Source organism: Octopus sinensis, linkage group LG11, assembly GCF_006345805.1.
Source record: "Octopus sinensis linkage group LG11, ASM634580v1, whole genome shotgun sequence".
Lineage (NCBI taxonomy): Eukaryota > Metazoa > Mollusca > Cephalopoda > Octopoda > Octopodidae > Octopus > Octopus sinensis.
The window spans coordinates 56,162,399-56,178,105 of NC_043007.1; positions in this window are offsets into that span (position 1 = coordinate 56,162,399).

Genomic DNA, 15,707 nt, shown 5'->3' on the forward strand with positions numbered 1-15,707 from the left:
TAGACCATTTTTACAAGCACTACCACTTAGCACAGTCCTTGTCTCAGATGATATTGTTTTTTTTAACATTTCGTATCTGCAGTAGACTGTTTACTATCCCCCAAACGGTTGGGAAAATGTGCTGGTGGAAAGCTGCACACACCAGTCTGGAATCAATGAAATAATGCTTGTCTCAGTCTAACAAACATTGAATTGTGCTTCTATCAACCGAACCCCTCTCATGGCTGTCGATCGTATGTATCGTAAATCACACGCGTGGAAGAAAGAAAACGAACATTCTCGCTGCCAGCACACTGTTCACTATGTCTTTCATAACCACCTCTTTTAATTTACTCCGCTACTGCTTTGCTTAATCATATAAATTCTACTCGGTCACATCAAAGCGTTCTACTATCGTTTATTGAGTATTGCATTTGTCAACCAACGCCCAGTTACTCCAGTTGTAAGACAACGCTCAGTTACTCCACTAGGCCGGTCACTTCAGATTTTGCCCGTTGGTCAACTCACATCACTAATTCTATTAAGAAACGCCACCTCTTTTCTACAACGACTTTAACTCTAATAGAAAAACTATATAATTTGCTTGTTATTTTGTTAGGTATTACTCTGTACAGAATAATGCATGCATGTATGTATGTATTATGTATGTATGGATGTATGCATGTATGTATACATTTATGTATGTATGTATGTATGTATGTCAGGTCACTTTCGAGTGCTACTGATAACATGTAACCCAGTGCAGCCTGTTGCATGGTCGGGTCGTCGTCGACTAAACCGGCAACCCCACCAAGCTTGCTTGGTGAGGAAGGTATTTATTGGACACCCTGCGGGATAAAAAACAAAACCCGTCAAAGGGTGGAGGAACTCTTGAGAGTCAACGGCCATCCAATAAATGTCTTAAGGCTGTATCATGCGCGGGGACATAGAAATAATCGGACTGAATATCCGATCGCGCGGTTAAACCATTGGGAGTGAAGGACTCCTAGCCTTTGTTAGGGCATCCTTCTAGGAGAAGGTAACTCAGGTAACTGAGATAACTCCGATATAAAACCTGAAGCTCAGTGGTTACCGATGATGTTGACTTGTTCTTCTTTTCGGATTATGGCTGCTGTTGCTTAGTGAGTGGGGTTGACTCAGTGCACAGCTTTACTGTTTTGTTCTCACTGTCCTGTTTTTGTCACCACTTTAACCCTCAGCAAATCATAATTTTTTTATAAATTTGCTTTGCGGGAACGACTGCTTTAACGAAGTCGCATCTTATCCCTACATTCGAAACATGGAGTACATAAAACAGGGGACAACTGATGAAGGGAATGTTCTTTATGTTGCCTGTCTCGTTTCTTTATTTTTGTTCTTTCCTTGTTCGAAAACAAAGTTCGTTTTCCATGTTTTTGTTTTATTCACGTTTTATTAGACGTCCTGTACCTATGTATGCATGTATAGATGCATATCTATATATATATATATTATATATATATATATATATATATATATATATATATATAATTTATATTATTATATGATCGAACGCCACGTATCCATTTCCAAGTATAGATATATATATATATGTATATGAAGTCCTCCAATCATCCTATACCAGCTCTTCCAATCACTTGTTAGTTTCTCACTTTGTACTGGTAAGAGATGCCCAGCGTTGAACATAGGCATCGTCGATGGAACACATCCAGTAGTTGAGATATCTTCACTCTCTCTTTCCGGGTTTCCAGGAGACAGAACAGTCAAAGCATGATAAAAATGAATGTATGTATGTATGTATGTATGTATGTATGTATGTATGTATGTATGTATGAATGTCACTTCTATTTTTTAATTATAATAAATATATCCCACTGAGGAGGGAGCCGGTTTTCAACAAAGATACACGGTTACATCTTTGGGATGTAGTTAACACAGACAAATTCACATTTGGAACTTGAGAAAAGTCTTATATATTTTTACTGTTCCACTCACAGATTGCACTTGTAATGTACGAATCAGCCGGTCAATTTCTCTTTCTGAAAATCCTAGTTTATCCAGATTCTCCTTTAAGCATTTACTAACAAAACCTAGGGCTCCAATTATTATTGGTATAAATATGAATTCATAGTCTGGATATAGAAGCTGGAGGTCTCGAGGCAATTCTCCGTAGTTATCCTCTTTGATTTTCAAATAGATATTTATATCTGCAGGGTAGCTGACTTCTGTGATGATACAAACTTTTGCCCCTCTTTCCAAACAACAATATCTGGCCTGTTATGTTTACATTTGACAGAAGTTTTGATGGGAATATTTCACCAGTATTCCTTGAGTTGGTGTTTATGAATGCATTTCATAACATAAGGTTTTTCTGTTTATTTCAGGACAGTCTTTTTTGGGGATGGCATTGTTAATTGTTTTAACAACAACATCGTGCCGCATAGGAAGGTAGTACCGTGACGACATTTTAGTACGGCTGCTAATCACATGCGCGATGTCTTCCACAGAAGCATGACATAGCCTGCACTGTCTCTCTTGTTCACCAGATATGTATGTGTGTATTTATGTATGTATCTATGAACGTATGTATGTATATTTATATAAGTATGTATGTATGTATGTATGTATGTATGTATGCATGCATGCACATATACTTGTATATATGTGTGTATATATCTTGTATATAATAAAACTGAAGATGTGTGTGTGTGTGTGTGCAGTATTTTTCATCCGATTTCGTTTAAGCTAGGAACATATATCACTTATGTTCCAGAGATCGTCATAAACTCTTCAAAGTTTCCACATAATATATAATGTCGCCCCTAGAGGACGAAAACACCTTCTCATAGGTAAATAACAAACACTAACGATCGTTGCTTCAAGGAGCATTATTCTTGCTGATGTAATTAAGTTACTTTCACTTCGTCTTCAACTACAGTTTTTACAATACATATTCACTGTAAACCGCCGATATTTGCACATTAGCACTTCCTTCAGATAGCCATGCAGTTTAGATCAACTTTTAATTATTTTTTAAATGCCTTCGGAAATTAATCCGTATTATATATATTCTCTGCTTTTGCTCATACCAAGTTGTGACAGTTATACTGTTTTTACAATACCCATCCATTCACTGCAAACTGCCGATATTTGCACGTTAGCACTTCCTTGAGGTAGCCATGAAATTTAAATCAACTTTTAGTTATTATATGAATGCTTTAAGACAATGTTTAGTCAGAATACCCTAAGGCTCAAACGTCTCAACCCTTCCTAAATCCATTGTGACAATTTTCTGAACTCTCTCAGCAAACAATAATACGACAAACATTAATCAGGCATTCGATTTAACCACCCCTTCCTTCTAACTTCATTTTACAGATAACCCTGCAATGCCACCTAGGCGAAAGAGAGTTTGCATTGGTAGACTGTCCCACGCTGCCATTAAAGGCATAACGAAACTCAGGACCAGACGTCCCACAGCTTGTCCCAATAAGCTGCCTACGCACCTGCGACTTCTGCAACCATTAAGGCTTAAAGTCTGAAGAAGAGCTTGTGGTCCTCCGAGCCCGTCATGCTGCAACTGTTGCTGCTGCCAGGGCTACCGAGTCACCTCAACAACGGACTATCTCGTTGACGCATCTTGCCAAAAATGCTTCAGCTGCAAGGGCTGCAGAGTCACCTCAACAACGGGCTATCTGGTTTGTGCGTCTTGCTAAAAATGCTTCAGCTGCAACGGCTGCAGACTCTCCATAACAGCTCACAGCCCGAAGGAAGCGTAATGCTGAAACTACTGCTGCTGCAAGGGATTCACAGTCACCACAACAATGCATATCCCGGAGGGCACGTAATCTAAAAGTACTGCTGCTGCACGGGCTGCAGATTCACCAGCACAGGCATCAGCCGATGGAAGCGTAATGCTGATACTACTGCTGCTGCAAGGGATACAGGATCACCAGCACAGCGCACAAATCGTCAGGCTTTGAATGATGCATTAATGTTCACTGCATGGACTTAGGAGTGTATCATTATAATAAATTACTTACTTACTGGCACTCCGTCGGTTACGACGACCAGGGCTCCAGTTGATCCGATCAACAGAACAGCTTGATGTGAAATTAACGTGCAAGTGGCTAAGTACTCCACAGACACGTGTACCCTTAACGTAGTTCCCAGGGAGATTCACCTTGACTCAAAATGGGACATGGCTGGCCCTTTGAAATACAGGCACTTCTCATTTTTGCCAACTGAGTGGACTGGAGTAACGTGGAATAAAGTGTCTTGCTCAAGGACATAGCGCGTCACGGAAAATTGAACTCATGACCTTACGATCGTGAGCCGAATCCCCTAACCACTAAGCCACGAGCCTTCAATAAATTACACCGTCCAAGGATGGGTACGTTTACTGGTATATATATATATTAAAATATATAATATTAAAAAATGATTCAAAGAATTGCATATGCTCGCTCCCTTCCTTGTCCGACATCTTGTTTCATTTATCTATAAACGTACCTCTACTCATGATCTTGTAAAACTTTTATGTTACACGTTTCGGTATATATGGAAGTGTTCTTGTGGTACAATAAAAAAAAATTATTATTGTTATCCTTTTCGCTTCTTATTATCATTGTCATTATAATTTTTTCGGTAATTTTAGGTATCTACTGTATTTTGGGGTGCATCTCACTATTCCTGGGATGTGTGCTGTGATATCTTTTGTGTGTGTTTGTGGGAGCGGGGTGAATGAAAAGCTGTCTGCATGCTACATCATCACTGCTTTGTTGTGGTATTTGTTTTGCTATTTTTCTGCTTGTTCGGTTGTGTAAAGTATGTGTAGAGTGCGATGTGTTTTGGTGGGCGTTGATTATGTTTCTTGTGTTTGTATGATTTAGTATCAGGTGGTGATTGCGGTGAGTCTGCTTATGTGGTGTAGAAAATGTGCTGTGTGACTTGTTAGTGCTATAGTGTTGTGTAATAGAGGCGTGGGAGTTGTGTAATTTAATTGAGTTTTGATCGTGTAGAGTATGTTTTGTGAGTTTTGTTGGAGCTGTCATTTGTTCACCTGGTTAATGAATGAATTGTCGCATTTCCTTTTATTGATTATTAGAAAAAAATGTCATTGTGTGCGGAGGTGAGTTATTTTCCCTCCCAAAGGGAGTCAACTTGTCTTGTTTAAAGTGAAATAAAGTTTGTAAATTTCTGAAATCTGCATGGTGTCCATTATAATAGCAAAAGAATTCGATGGTGGACAAAACCCCGAACAAAATCACCTGTTCAGCTTGAACTTCCAGCCTCAATACCAGCATTGTTGACTATAGTGATGTGACAGCGATATCAGCGCCACCTTAGTAAAAATTCCTAGTATGTGCAGATGAACCGTTGCAGTTGCAACAATTTAACCACACGTCGTCATCAATAGCGACGCTATTTCGATTACTATCGTAACCAGTTCCCACTCCTTAGATTTCTCGGAAGAGGAGGAGGAGGAGGAGGAGGGGGAGGAGAAAGAAATGGAAAAGTGGAAACCCTCATTGTTGTGTGTGTGTGTGTGTGTGTGCGCGTGTGTATGTGTGCGTGTGTAATACTAATGTATATGTGTGTGAGTGTGTATGTATATATGTATCTGAATATGTTTCAGTTGTCCAATAATTACAAAGAAATAACGGGGAAAGTCATGCACCAGACCAACATAAATAAAAACGATAATTAAATCAGGAACCGCAACAGTATCAGCAACAACAACAATGACAACAGTAACATCAACAACATCAAAACTCACAAGTATAATAACCTTAGTAAAAATAGAAAATACAGAGAAAAGCAGTAGGTGTCTTTGGTGCTCAAGATTCAGGTCCAAGATCTCTCCTCCTCCGAGAAATTTGAGGAGTTGGAACTGGTTATGATAGTAATCGAGATAGTGTCGCTATTGATGATGTGTGGCTAAATTGTTGCAGCTGTTACGGTTCATCTGCACATACAAGTTAGTTGAGCAAATGCGTGTGATCTGCACCCACATGCAGGCCCTGTCACCTATTTAACGATCTCATGCCGCTATTTAGACTTTTATAGTGCGAGCGATATGCATCATTCAGATCAAGTGATATTCCAGGATGTGGACAGCAAAGGGGTAGTTCTGGACATGAACAGCAGCGAACGCAGCGCGTTTAGACAACGGTCCAATACAGGTCTTCAGATTTTTTTCAGCCGTCTAGAGGCATTTTCGCTCATTAATGATACTGGGTGTCTGAAATGGAATTTTCAATGTACATTGTGATTGTGTACAAATAGCAGACGGTATTTGAAAGAGCTCGCAAACCTCTTCAGATGGTTGCACGAATTTGACTTGAAAGAAAGGGGTGTTCTGAATGCGCAAGTATGAATTTGGACAAAACGTACCATGTCATTCAGCTAGTATCTCGATATGTATGCTGTCAGGCGAGAGAATATGAATAAAATAAGGGATCAAAGTTTTCGATCGGTCGTTTAGATTCGACGTAAAAACAGATTCTAAATAGCTACTAACTGAATGTATATTCTTCAACGACTGCAGTTATGAAGCAATTATTTTGGAGCTGATGGATCGATCATCATGGATCGGAGGTAGATCTCCCAAGAGAGAGTTAGTGCAGTTAGAATAAATAAGATTTAGCAAAGAAGTAGTGATGCAGCACAATAAATTACAGTCAGGCTTCAAGTCATGAGTTGATGTATTTAGAGCAACCTATATTTTAATAAATATTTAAATGTATTATGAATATTAACTGAGTATGCTGATTGTGTTGGTGGTTAACTTACAACATATTATGTGTGTGTGTGTATATATATATATATATATATATATATATATATATATATTATATATATATATATATATGTATGTATGTATGTATGTGTGTGTGTGTGGAGACGCAATGGCCCAGTGGTTAGGGCAGCGAACTCGCGGTTTCGATTCCCAGACCGGGCGTTGTAAGTGTTTATTGGGCGAAAAGACCTAAAGCTCCACGCGGCTCCGGCGGGGTTTTGTGGCGATCCCTGCTGTACCCTTTCGCCACAACTTTCTCTCACTCTTTCTTCTGTTGGCCTGCTCACTTAGCCAGCGGGGTGGCGTCATTTGAAGGCTAAAACAATGCGAAGCGCATTGTGACCAGCGATGTGTAGCAACATCTGATAGCCTGGTCGGTCACGGTGATATATATATATTTATGTATGTATATATATATATCGTGAGATAGTTTTATCTATCTATCTATCTATCTATCTATCTATCTATCTATCTATCTATCTATCTATCTATCTATCTATCTATCTATCAATCTACGTGTATATATACATTATGTGTGAGTGTGTGTATTCCTTGGAAAACGAATAAACATGACACATTTCTCTGGAACGTTGCTATGGCAACTGTCGAATTAAGAGATATACTTGTCAACATTAAGTAGAAAAATAGAATACAAAACAATACAATTCATACAACAGTAAATATATATTTTATCTTTTTCTCCTACCTCAGATCTTTCTCTCCCTCCCTTTCTCATTATACACGTGTGTGTTATTTTATATATGTTATAGATATGTATGTTTATATACACATTCATATACTGACACACAAACACACATCTTTGCATGCTTGTGTTGTGTGTATATATCCCTGTGTTATTATCTATTTTTATAACTATCCATATTGATATTTACATATATAGATAAATCTATGGAATTTGGGGTTATTTATAAGTGTGGTGCCTCTGTGTATGAGTTCACTGTATTTTATAAAAAGAACTCATTCTCTCTCTCTCTCACTCTCACTTACTCTCTCTCTCTCTCTCTCTCTCTCTCACCTATGAATATCATTGTATTTGATGGTATCCAGGATCATGAAATATATGTAAATATGAGTTACTCATGAAATATGGAAATTCATAAGAACGGTCTTAAAATGCACTGTTTCTTTGGACCAGTTCTGATTATTTTAATCCCTTTGTTGATTGGTTTAACTTCTATTGTAAAATCTGTAAGTTTGTTGGAGCTGTTACTGATATTGTTGTTGTTCAATTGTTCAGATTTTAAAGCAAATATTTGTAAACTATATAGTGTCTGGAGATTTGCCTATAGAACCTTAATTTGCTTCATTCAAGAAAATTTTTGGTGAAATATGTATATTGAAGATACCATATCTGTCTATCTATCTTTTATATAAATGTGAGGGTGTGTTTATGTATGTGTTTACATTTGTGTGTGTGTGTATTCATGTGAGTTTATATATATATAACAAGGCACACAAGGTACTTACCTGCTACAAAGAAGAGCAAAAACTCTTAGTTAAACCACCAATAACACTGAATAATTAAACAGAAAAGCAACCGCATGCAGGCGAACGGGTCAAATAAATTTAGCATACTGAATACAGCCCAATGCTAGATATCCTATTTTGGCATTTGGATACACTTGGACCATGATTTCTAGTTCTGGCGGTAAAAATGTTTCACTACTCACGTTGAAGTCTGCCGGCGTTCTGAATTATTTTGCGCCTAAATCAGAACCACTTCAGTGCAAATATACTAATAAGGAGTAAATATTCATAAGTGAATATTTATATAGATATTATTATTGTTATTTCTATCTGCGGTAATTATAAATAGTTGATAATAACAACAATAATGTAGGTGGTTGAAGGCCTTAAAAACATTAGATAGCTATAGAATTAAAATTTATATTTATCATAAGGGTACACAAGGTGCCTACCTGCTATCTATCTGTATATGTATATATATATATATATATATATATATATATATATATATATAGAATGGTTGTATACTGTCAATCTAACAAGAACGTGACAGTAGGGGGTACACCACCGCTGTATAGCCCTAGGAAGCATCGAACGCCTCCTGATGGCTTTGACACATTTTTCCCTGTGTCCTTATATACATATACGAAGGGGAGACAAACACCCCCGGCTACCGAAACTGCATCTAGGGACACGTGTTTCAGGATCGTTGTCCTTCATCGGCCTAGAGTAGCAGACACCGGTCGGCAGACGAAATACTGCTAAGCATTTCACCCGGCGTGCTAACATTTCTGCCAGGCTTTCCAGCTACATGGCTGCGGGTTCAGTCTCTCTGTGTGTCACCTTGGGCATGTCTTCTTGCTAGTGGATTTGGTAGATAGAAACTTAAAGAAGCCTGTCGTATGTATGTATGTATGTATGTATGTATGTATGTATGTATGTATGTATGTATGTGCATAAATGTATATATATATACAGGCTTATGTCTCGCGAGAATCCAAGTACATATTTAGATATATAGAATTATAGTGTCAACTACATCAGGCAGTGTAAGTTGTAAGTAGCCTAAGATTTTGTTTAATACTAAAAAATACATTAAATATGAAAATTATACCATAAATTCTCAGTAGAAACATCATTTATGCCTAACTAAAATATATTTCTCCACAAAACACTTCTGTTGTAAATCATATTAACACAACAGATACAGATTTTTCATCAACAAACACACAACGATAGAGTTATATTTCTTAAAAGTTGACATCTAATCCAAATTTGAGGTGTTTTTTTGCAATACATATCGATTTCTATGCTGGCTGTGAGCAAGCAATTTGAAAACTAAAATTCTTTACATTGCAGTATGCATGAACATTTATTTGTACACAAGCAAGTAGTAGCATATTAAAAAAAAAAAACAAGGATTTCTGTTCCGTGACATGTGTGTCGATTTGTTCATTCTTAATCGGATGAAAACAAAATAATGGCTTGTTGCTATTGTTTTCTCTTCCTTTTATGAAAGAGCTAAAGTCTTTAGTTACAACACAGACAAGAAATGCAATGAAATAAGATTACTTAGAACTGAATGCATTGAAATTATTTGAAAAAATATTTTTAAATCTAAAACAAAAAACAGAAAAAATTCTGAAAAATGTCAGCATGGGAACACCTTAAGGGAAATTCTAAATTCAGCTTATTTCTATAAAGTCTTTTCAATGTCTTGAGAAATACATGATTAGAATTCATGATGAAACGATCGTTTCTCATTTAAAAATAAATTCTTTTTGTAACAATATTAAAAATAACGATTTTTAAAATATTTTTCTCGCTCAGAAAGTCGTCATCTTAAATATAATCAGACAATAGAATAATTTTGTTATTCTAATGAATCAGCTTTATTATTTTCCATTGACGCAGAGAGAAAAAACGGAAGATTTGTAATTTTCTTTTTATATCTGGTCTAAAGCGAAGACAAGTTCATTTTGTTCTGATGTTATATATGTAGGCAGTTCAACATGTTATTTGCTTCTAGTGTGGGGCTTAAATAAACTGGATTGATTAGGATAAGGAGGAGTGGGTGAATAAATTTATGCGTTGGGATAGTAAATTATATAAGAAAATAACGAAGGCGTTGCTTGATCATGGTTTTACAAGAAATGTGGAATGAGATTGAGCCGCTCGAGACTGAAAGCTTTTTCAATAATATTAGTAGTGTAAATAAAGTAAATGATAGTTAGACGGTAATTGAAACCAGATCTCAGAATCAACTCGACAAGAATGTACATTCTACTCAACAACTACTTAGAAATGACACAAGAACTATACCATGTATAAACACAATCCCAATTTTGCTGGTAGGGTTATACTTGATTGGATTATTCCTAATATATTACTTAAGGTGGTGAGCTGGAAGAATTGTTAGCACACCGGGCAAAATGCTTAGCGGCATTCCGTCCGTTTTTACGTTCTGATTTTAAGTGCCGCCGAGGTCGACTTTACCTTTCATCCTTTCAGGGTCTATAAAATAAGTGCTAGTTGAGCACTGGGGTCGATATAGTCGACTTACCCCTGCTCCGAACCTACTGGCCTTGTGTCAAATTCTGAGACCAATATGTTACTTGTGCTTATTTTATCAAGTCCAAAATGATGAACAGTAAAAATATCATGAAAATTACCAAATTTTGGCAAAATGGCAGCAGTTTTAAGGGGTGGGGTAAGTCGATTACATTGACGCTAGTGTTCAACTGGTACTTATTTTATCGAAAACCGAAAGGATGAAAGGCAAAGTCGACTTCGGCGGAATTTGAACTCAGAACGTGAAGATGGACGAAATGCCGCTAAGCATTTTGCCTGGCCTGATAACGATTCTGCGAGTTCCCCACTTTCCAAGCATGACATATTGACATAGCTTTAAATCAAAATTTGCAGATTTTCAAACAACATTATTTAATAGCATTCTTTCTATATCTCGACTTCGTTCTCAATCTTAAAATCTCTTGTTAGTTTCGGTGGGCTGACCTTGGCAAAATATATTTCGGCCAAGGTCATGACATAAATCTAGTGTTAGCATTATCATATATGATAACAATAACAATGATATCATCTAAAATTCTTTATATAAGCATCAAAGCTGAAACTCTGGGGGAATAGAATTTGGAAGTTGAGACATTTATGTATTTCCAAAGGACATAATACATAATGATAGTGTCATCATATGGAGCGTGGCCGACTTGATAAGACAAATGGTTTATCGATTTCTCCATGACAACTTTTCCAACAGTTCATTCTTTACAGAAGCTGAAATGTTGAGTGAACTAGAAATTAGTAGTCGTTATGGTTATGCAATTCCAAAGTGAGTTGGTCATGTGAATAAATTGCTTCGTATTTCAAATCAAGTTTCAGACTCCTCTTGCTCTTCTTATGCTAGCTTTAAAATATTGACCTCAGAATTGGGAAGAAACCGGAGGCGGAGAAGAAGGTTAACAGAAAACAGTAGGAGAAGGTGGAGGAGAAGGAGAAGAAGAAAAAGAAAGAATTTTATTATCATGTTGATGAAAAGGATGAGAAAAAGAAAAATCTCGATGGTAAACAAAAGGCCTGAGTGTTCTGTATTTGAAGTTAAGGATTTATCTTTGTCACTGGTTAAGAAACAATATTTTCTTTGAACTCAGAGAAGTCAATAGTTTCTACTATCGTGTACTTATTGCATAAATCTTGGTACAGTCCTACACATTTAATTCAACTTCACTGGTTAATGGAAATGTCTTCAAAGAAATATATAATATTTCTAACTACAGCTCGTCACCGAAAATTTGGCATAAGAATGACATATGTAGCTTATATAGATTCTTCAAAGAAAGTAGATTCTTTTGTTTTCATACTTGATTGAATTCACAAATGATGATTTCTGACTAAATGTCTATATAGCACTTTTCATAAAACTTTTAATGTGTACGAAAACTTATTCAGTGGATTTATACTTAATCAGAAATCACCTCATTTCTACAGTTGATTATTGTGTTTTAAATTGATCAAATAACTGTAAAATGTATAACCTACATATGCTATGTAAATAACAATTTGTATAATACAAACTTATAGATTTTCTACAATTCTCTCTTTCTCTGTATTAGTCGGTTGGTATATCCCATAATCCACTGGTATGACGAAGTCATTATATTTAGTCTACCGAAGACAAGATTTTTTTACTTTCCAATTCCTTTAAAACTGCGCTGCAATATAGCTTAGACTGAAGACACTATTATAGTGTGCAAATGGGCACTTTACCAGCGTTATCGAACTAAATGTATTCCTTCTCAGTTTTGGTGTTAGCTATTGCAGTTGTGCAATCAATGGAATAACTAGTCATTGAATTAAGGCTGAGTATTCCAGTTACTTATAATATTTACTAGGTTTAGTCAAAAGCTTTTCCGTGTTTCAAGCTTATAACAAATTACATATGAAAAACATTTATTCATCAAAATATAACCCAACATATTCTATTCCGTGTTGCATTCGATGTTCCAGAAGCTTAACTCCAATGTTATAACATTTGGCTGGCTTAGAGGCAAAAAATCCCTGCACCCATTTCTGGGTCAAAATAAAATGCAAACTTCTGTCCAAACCGTCATTATTTATCCACAAATTCTGAAGCTTTGCCGGAATGAAAACACTGATATATATTATTAAGATTACGAAAATACATCCAATTTTATCCCCGGTTACAATTCGACGCCAAAGTAGGCATCTCGAGGATTTGCCAGCAGTTGTTTGCAAATGTTCGCACGTCATTGAGCATGGCCATTGGTCAGTTCATGAAGAGCTTTGCGACTGTTCACAAAGACAAGCTTATAGAATCATCGATTGATGGTGCTTTGTGAAGGACCAAGTTCTTCCGATAGTGTACACGTCAGGCGGTAACTTTTAGCACGGATGGTGTGGCTATTTTGTGTGTATGTATGTGGGGGGGGAGTGAGGAGAGTAGTTGCAGGTGATAATCATTGGGGCCGTTCTTGTGTGCCCTTGATATTTTCCGTATTCTCCATATTCTCCTTGACATTTTTTCCATACAATCGCATGAAATTTCGCCGATAAAATGGGAAATTATTAAGCCAGTAACCTGTTATGAGGTCTGGTCCTGAGGATTACCTGTTGGACATTTTCCGTGGACTGTTTCCAACATTTCGCCATCTATTTCATATGCCTTTTGCTGGACATGCTTGCAATAGTCCTGTTTCCGTTCTTTTAGCTATATAGCTTGATTGTTGAATCGATCATTTGCTTCCCATACCGATTTCCAGTAGCCCTCACCCTGATCTTTTGTGGGGGTGTCTTTTACAGAGACTGAGCCTTTTGCATTGAAGTTGCGATGAGCTGACATATCATTTATTGAGCAATTACGGTTTATATGCTCTAAATTGTTTCTTTAGTTTTCAGCCGTAGCTGTGAGATGTTGCAGGCGGTGCTGTTTGGCGTTTAGGTTTTTCAATCCTGTATCACCAAATCGCTTCTCTAGTTTATTTTTCGTAGTTCCTCTTAATGCCCCATGAAGTTGTTCTCTGTTACATTTCATAACTACAATGATCTGTGAGATACTTCTTCCCATGAATAAAATTTTATTTTTCAAGTTACATGACCATGCTGGATTAGGCTTTCTGCCTGTATATCTCGATTGTGTGGTTGAGACATATATAAAAAGGTTTATGGTTGCCTATGATTCACATCAAGATTTTGGATTTGTTGAAGCATATCATCCCAGATCACTTGTAAGGCATCCACGAGTTTTAGTGTTCTTCTGTTTGTACAATATAGCTATGGCTTTCAGTTAAATTGTTGGTGTATTGTTCACTACAAGATTTAGCCGACCGTTTTATCTGTTCGTCAGTGCAGGAGGGATGATTATCTTCAATGGCTAGGCTTATAGTTCCAGCCTTCTTTAAATCAGACATTGCCGTTACATGTACCAATTCACACCTAATGACACGTTGGGCTTTTGGGGAAAATTGTAATTCTGGGTGTTTGGAGTTACACAAATATTTTAGCCTTTGCATAGAACCGAACTTTTCGGTGTCACATTGTACACATATTTCATAGATAATGTCAATGCGGTTGCACAGACGATGTGTAGGACAGGCTGGACCAGCTATAATGGGTCTTAGCTGAAGGTCTTTTGGTTGTAGTAGTTTTATGTATTCACTGCCTTGTTTCTTGATAACGTTTTCTCTTTCTTTTCACTTATGTATTTTAGGTAAGCCTTAGAAGTTGCTGGATTTCGACTCAAAATTGGTAATATAGTCCCTTTCATTAGGAGTGAGGGAATTATTATGTTTTGAGACTGTACAAAACTTAAGAAGTCAGTCATTTTACTACAGATGTCAAGAACTCAAATGTCAATTAAATACATTTTGAAATCGATGATTACTACGAACGTATGAAAGCGCTAATTGAAATTTATGAACATTACAAAATATTTTTTAATGTTTAACACACTTCAACATTGTAAACAATTTTATATTTTTTGAAATACCATAATAAAAAACGTGAAAACCAGACCGTGTTTTAAATTTATTCAACTGATGTATGTATGTATGTATGTATGTATGTATGTATGTATGTATGTATGTATGTATGTATGTATGTATGTATGTATGTATGTATTTATGCACGTATGTATGAAATGTAGTACAAGTAGAAAGACATATTTTGCAAAGCGTAAGTACTGATAGAACAGCATATATACAGGATAAAATCTTTACTGAACAGAAAATGTTTTTCAGCAACCAGTCATGAGACTTTACCATGGTAAAGCACTTTGACCGTAAACTGAAGGGATGTGAGTTCGAGTTTCATAGCTGGCTGCTGACAAATTTTTCTACTCTGTAAGGATTTTATCCTATATATGCTGTTCTATCAGTACTACGCGTTGAAAAAAATATATCTTTCTACTTGTAGTACAATACATTTTAGCGCTTCAAAAACAAACTTACGTTTGTTTACATATGATATAATTTGTATGTATGTATATAAATAATCCAAATTTAGGGAAAGGAGCCGGTAAATTCCAAGCAGAACCTCAAAAGTAGTAATTGCTCAAAGGAGAGGTACTCCTCTAGGTACTTATCAGGTCGAAGATATCTTAGTCAAATGAAGGTTACATTGTCGTTAAGGAATCCCAAGTAAACTCGCAGGGGATTTGATCAAAAATGCATTTTCGATCAAATCTCCTGCTTGGCTACGGGGACATAGAACAAAGCAAGTGGTGAGGAGGCACAAAACACACACACACTCACACACACACACACATGCACACACACGCACACACGCACACACACACACACATACACACACACACACACACACACACACACGCATATACACCACTGGCTTCTTTCTGTTTCCGTCTACTAAATCCACTCAGGAGGCTTTGGCTGAGCAGCAAACC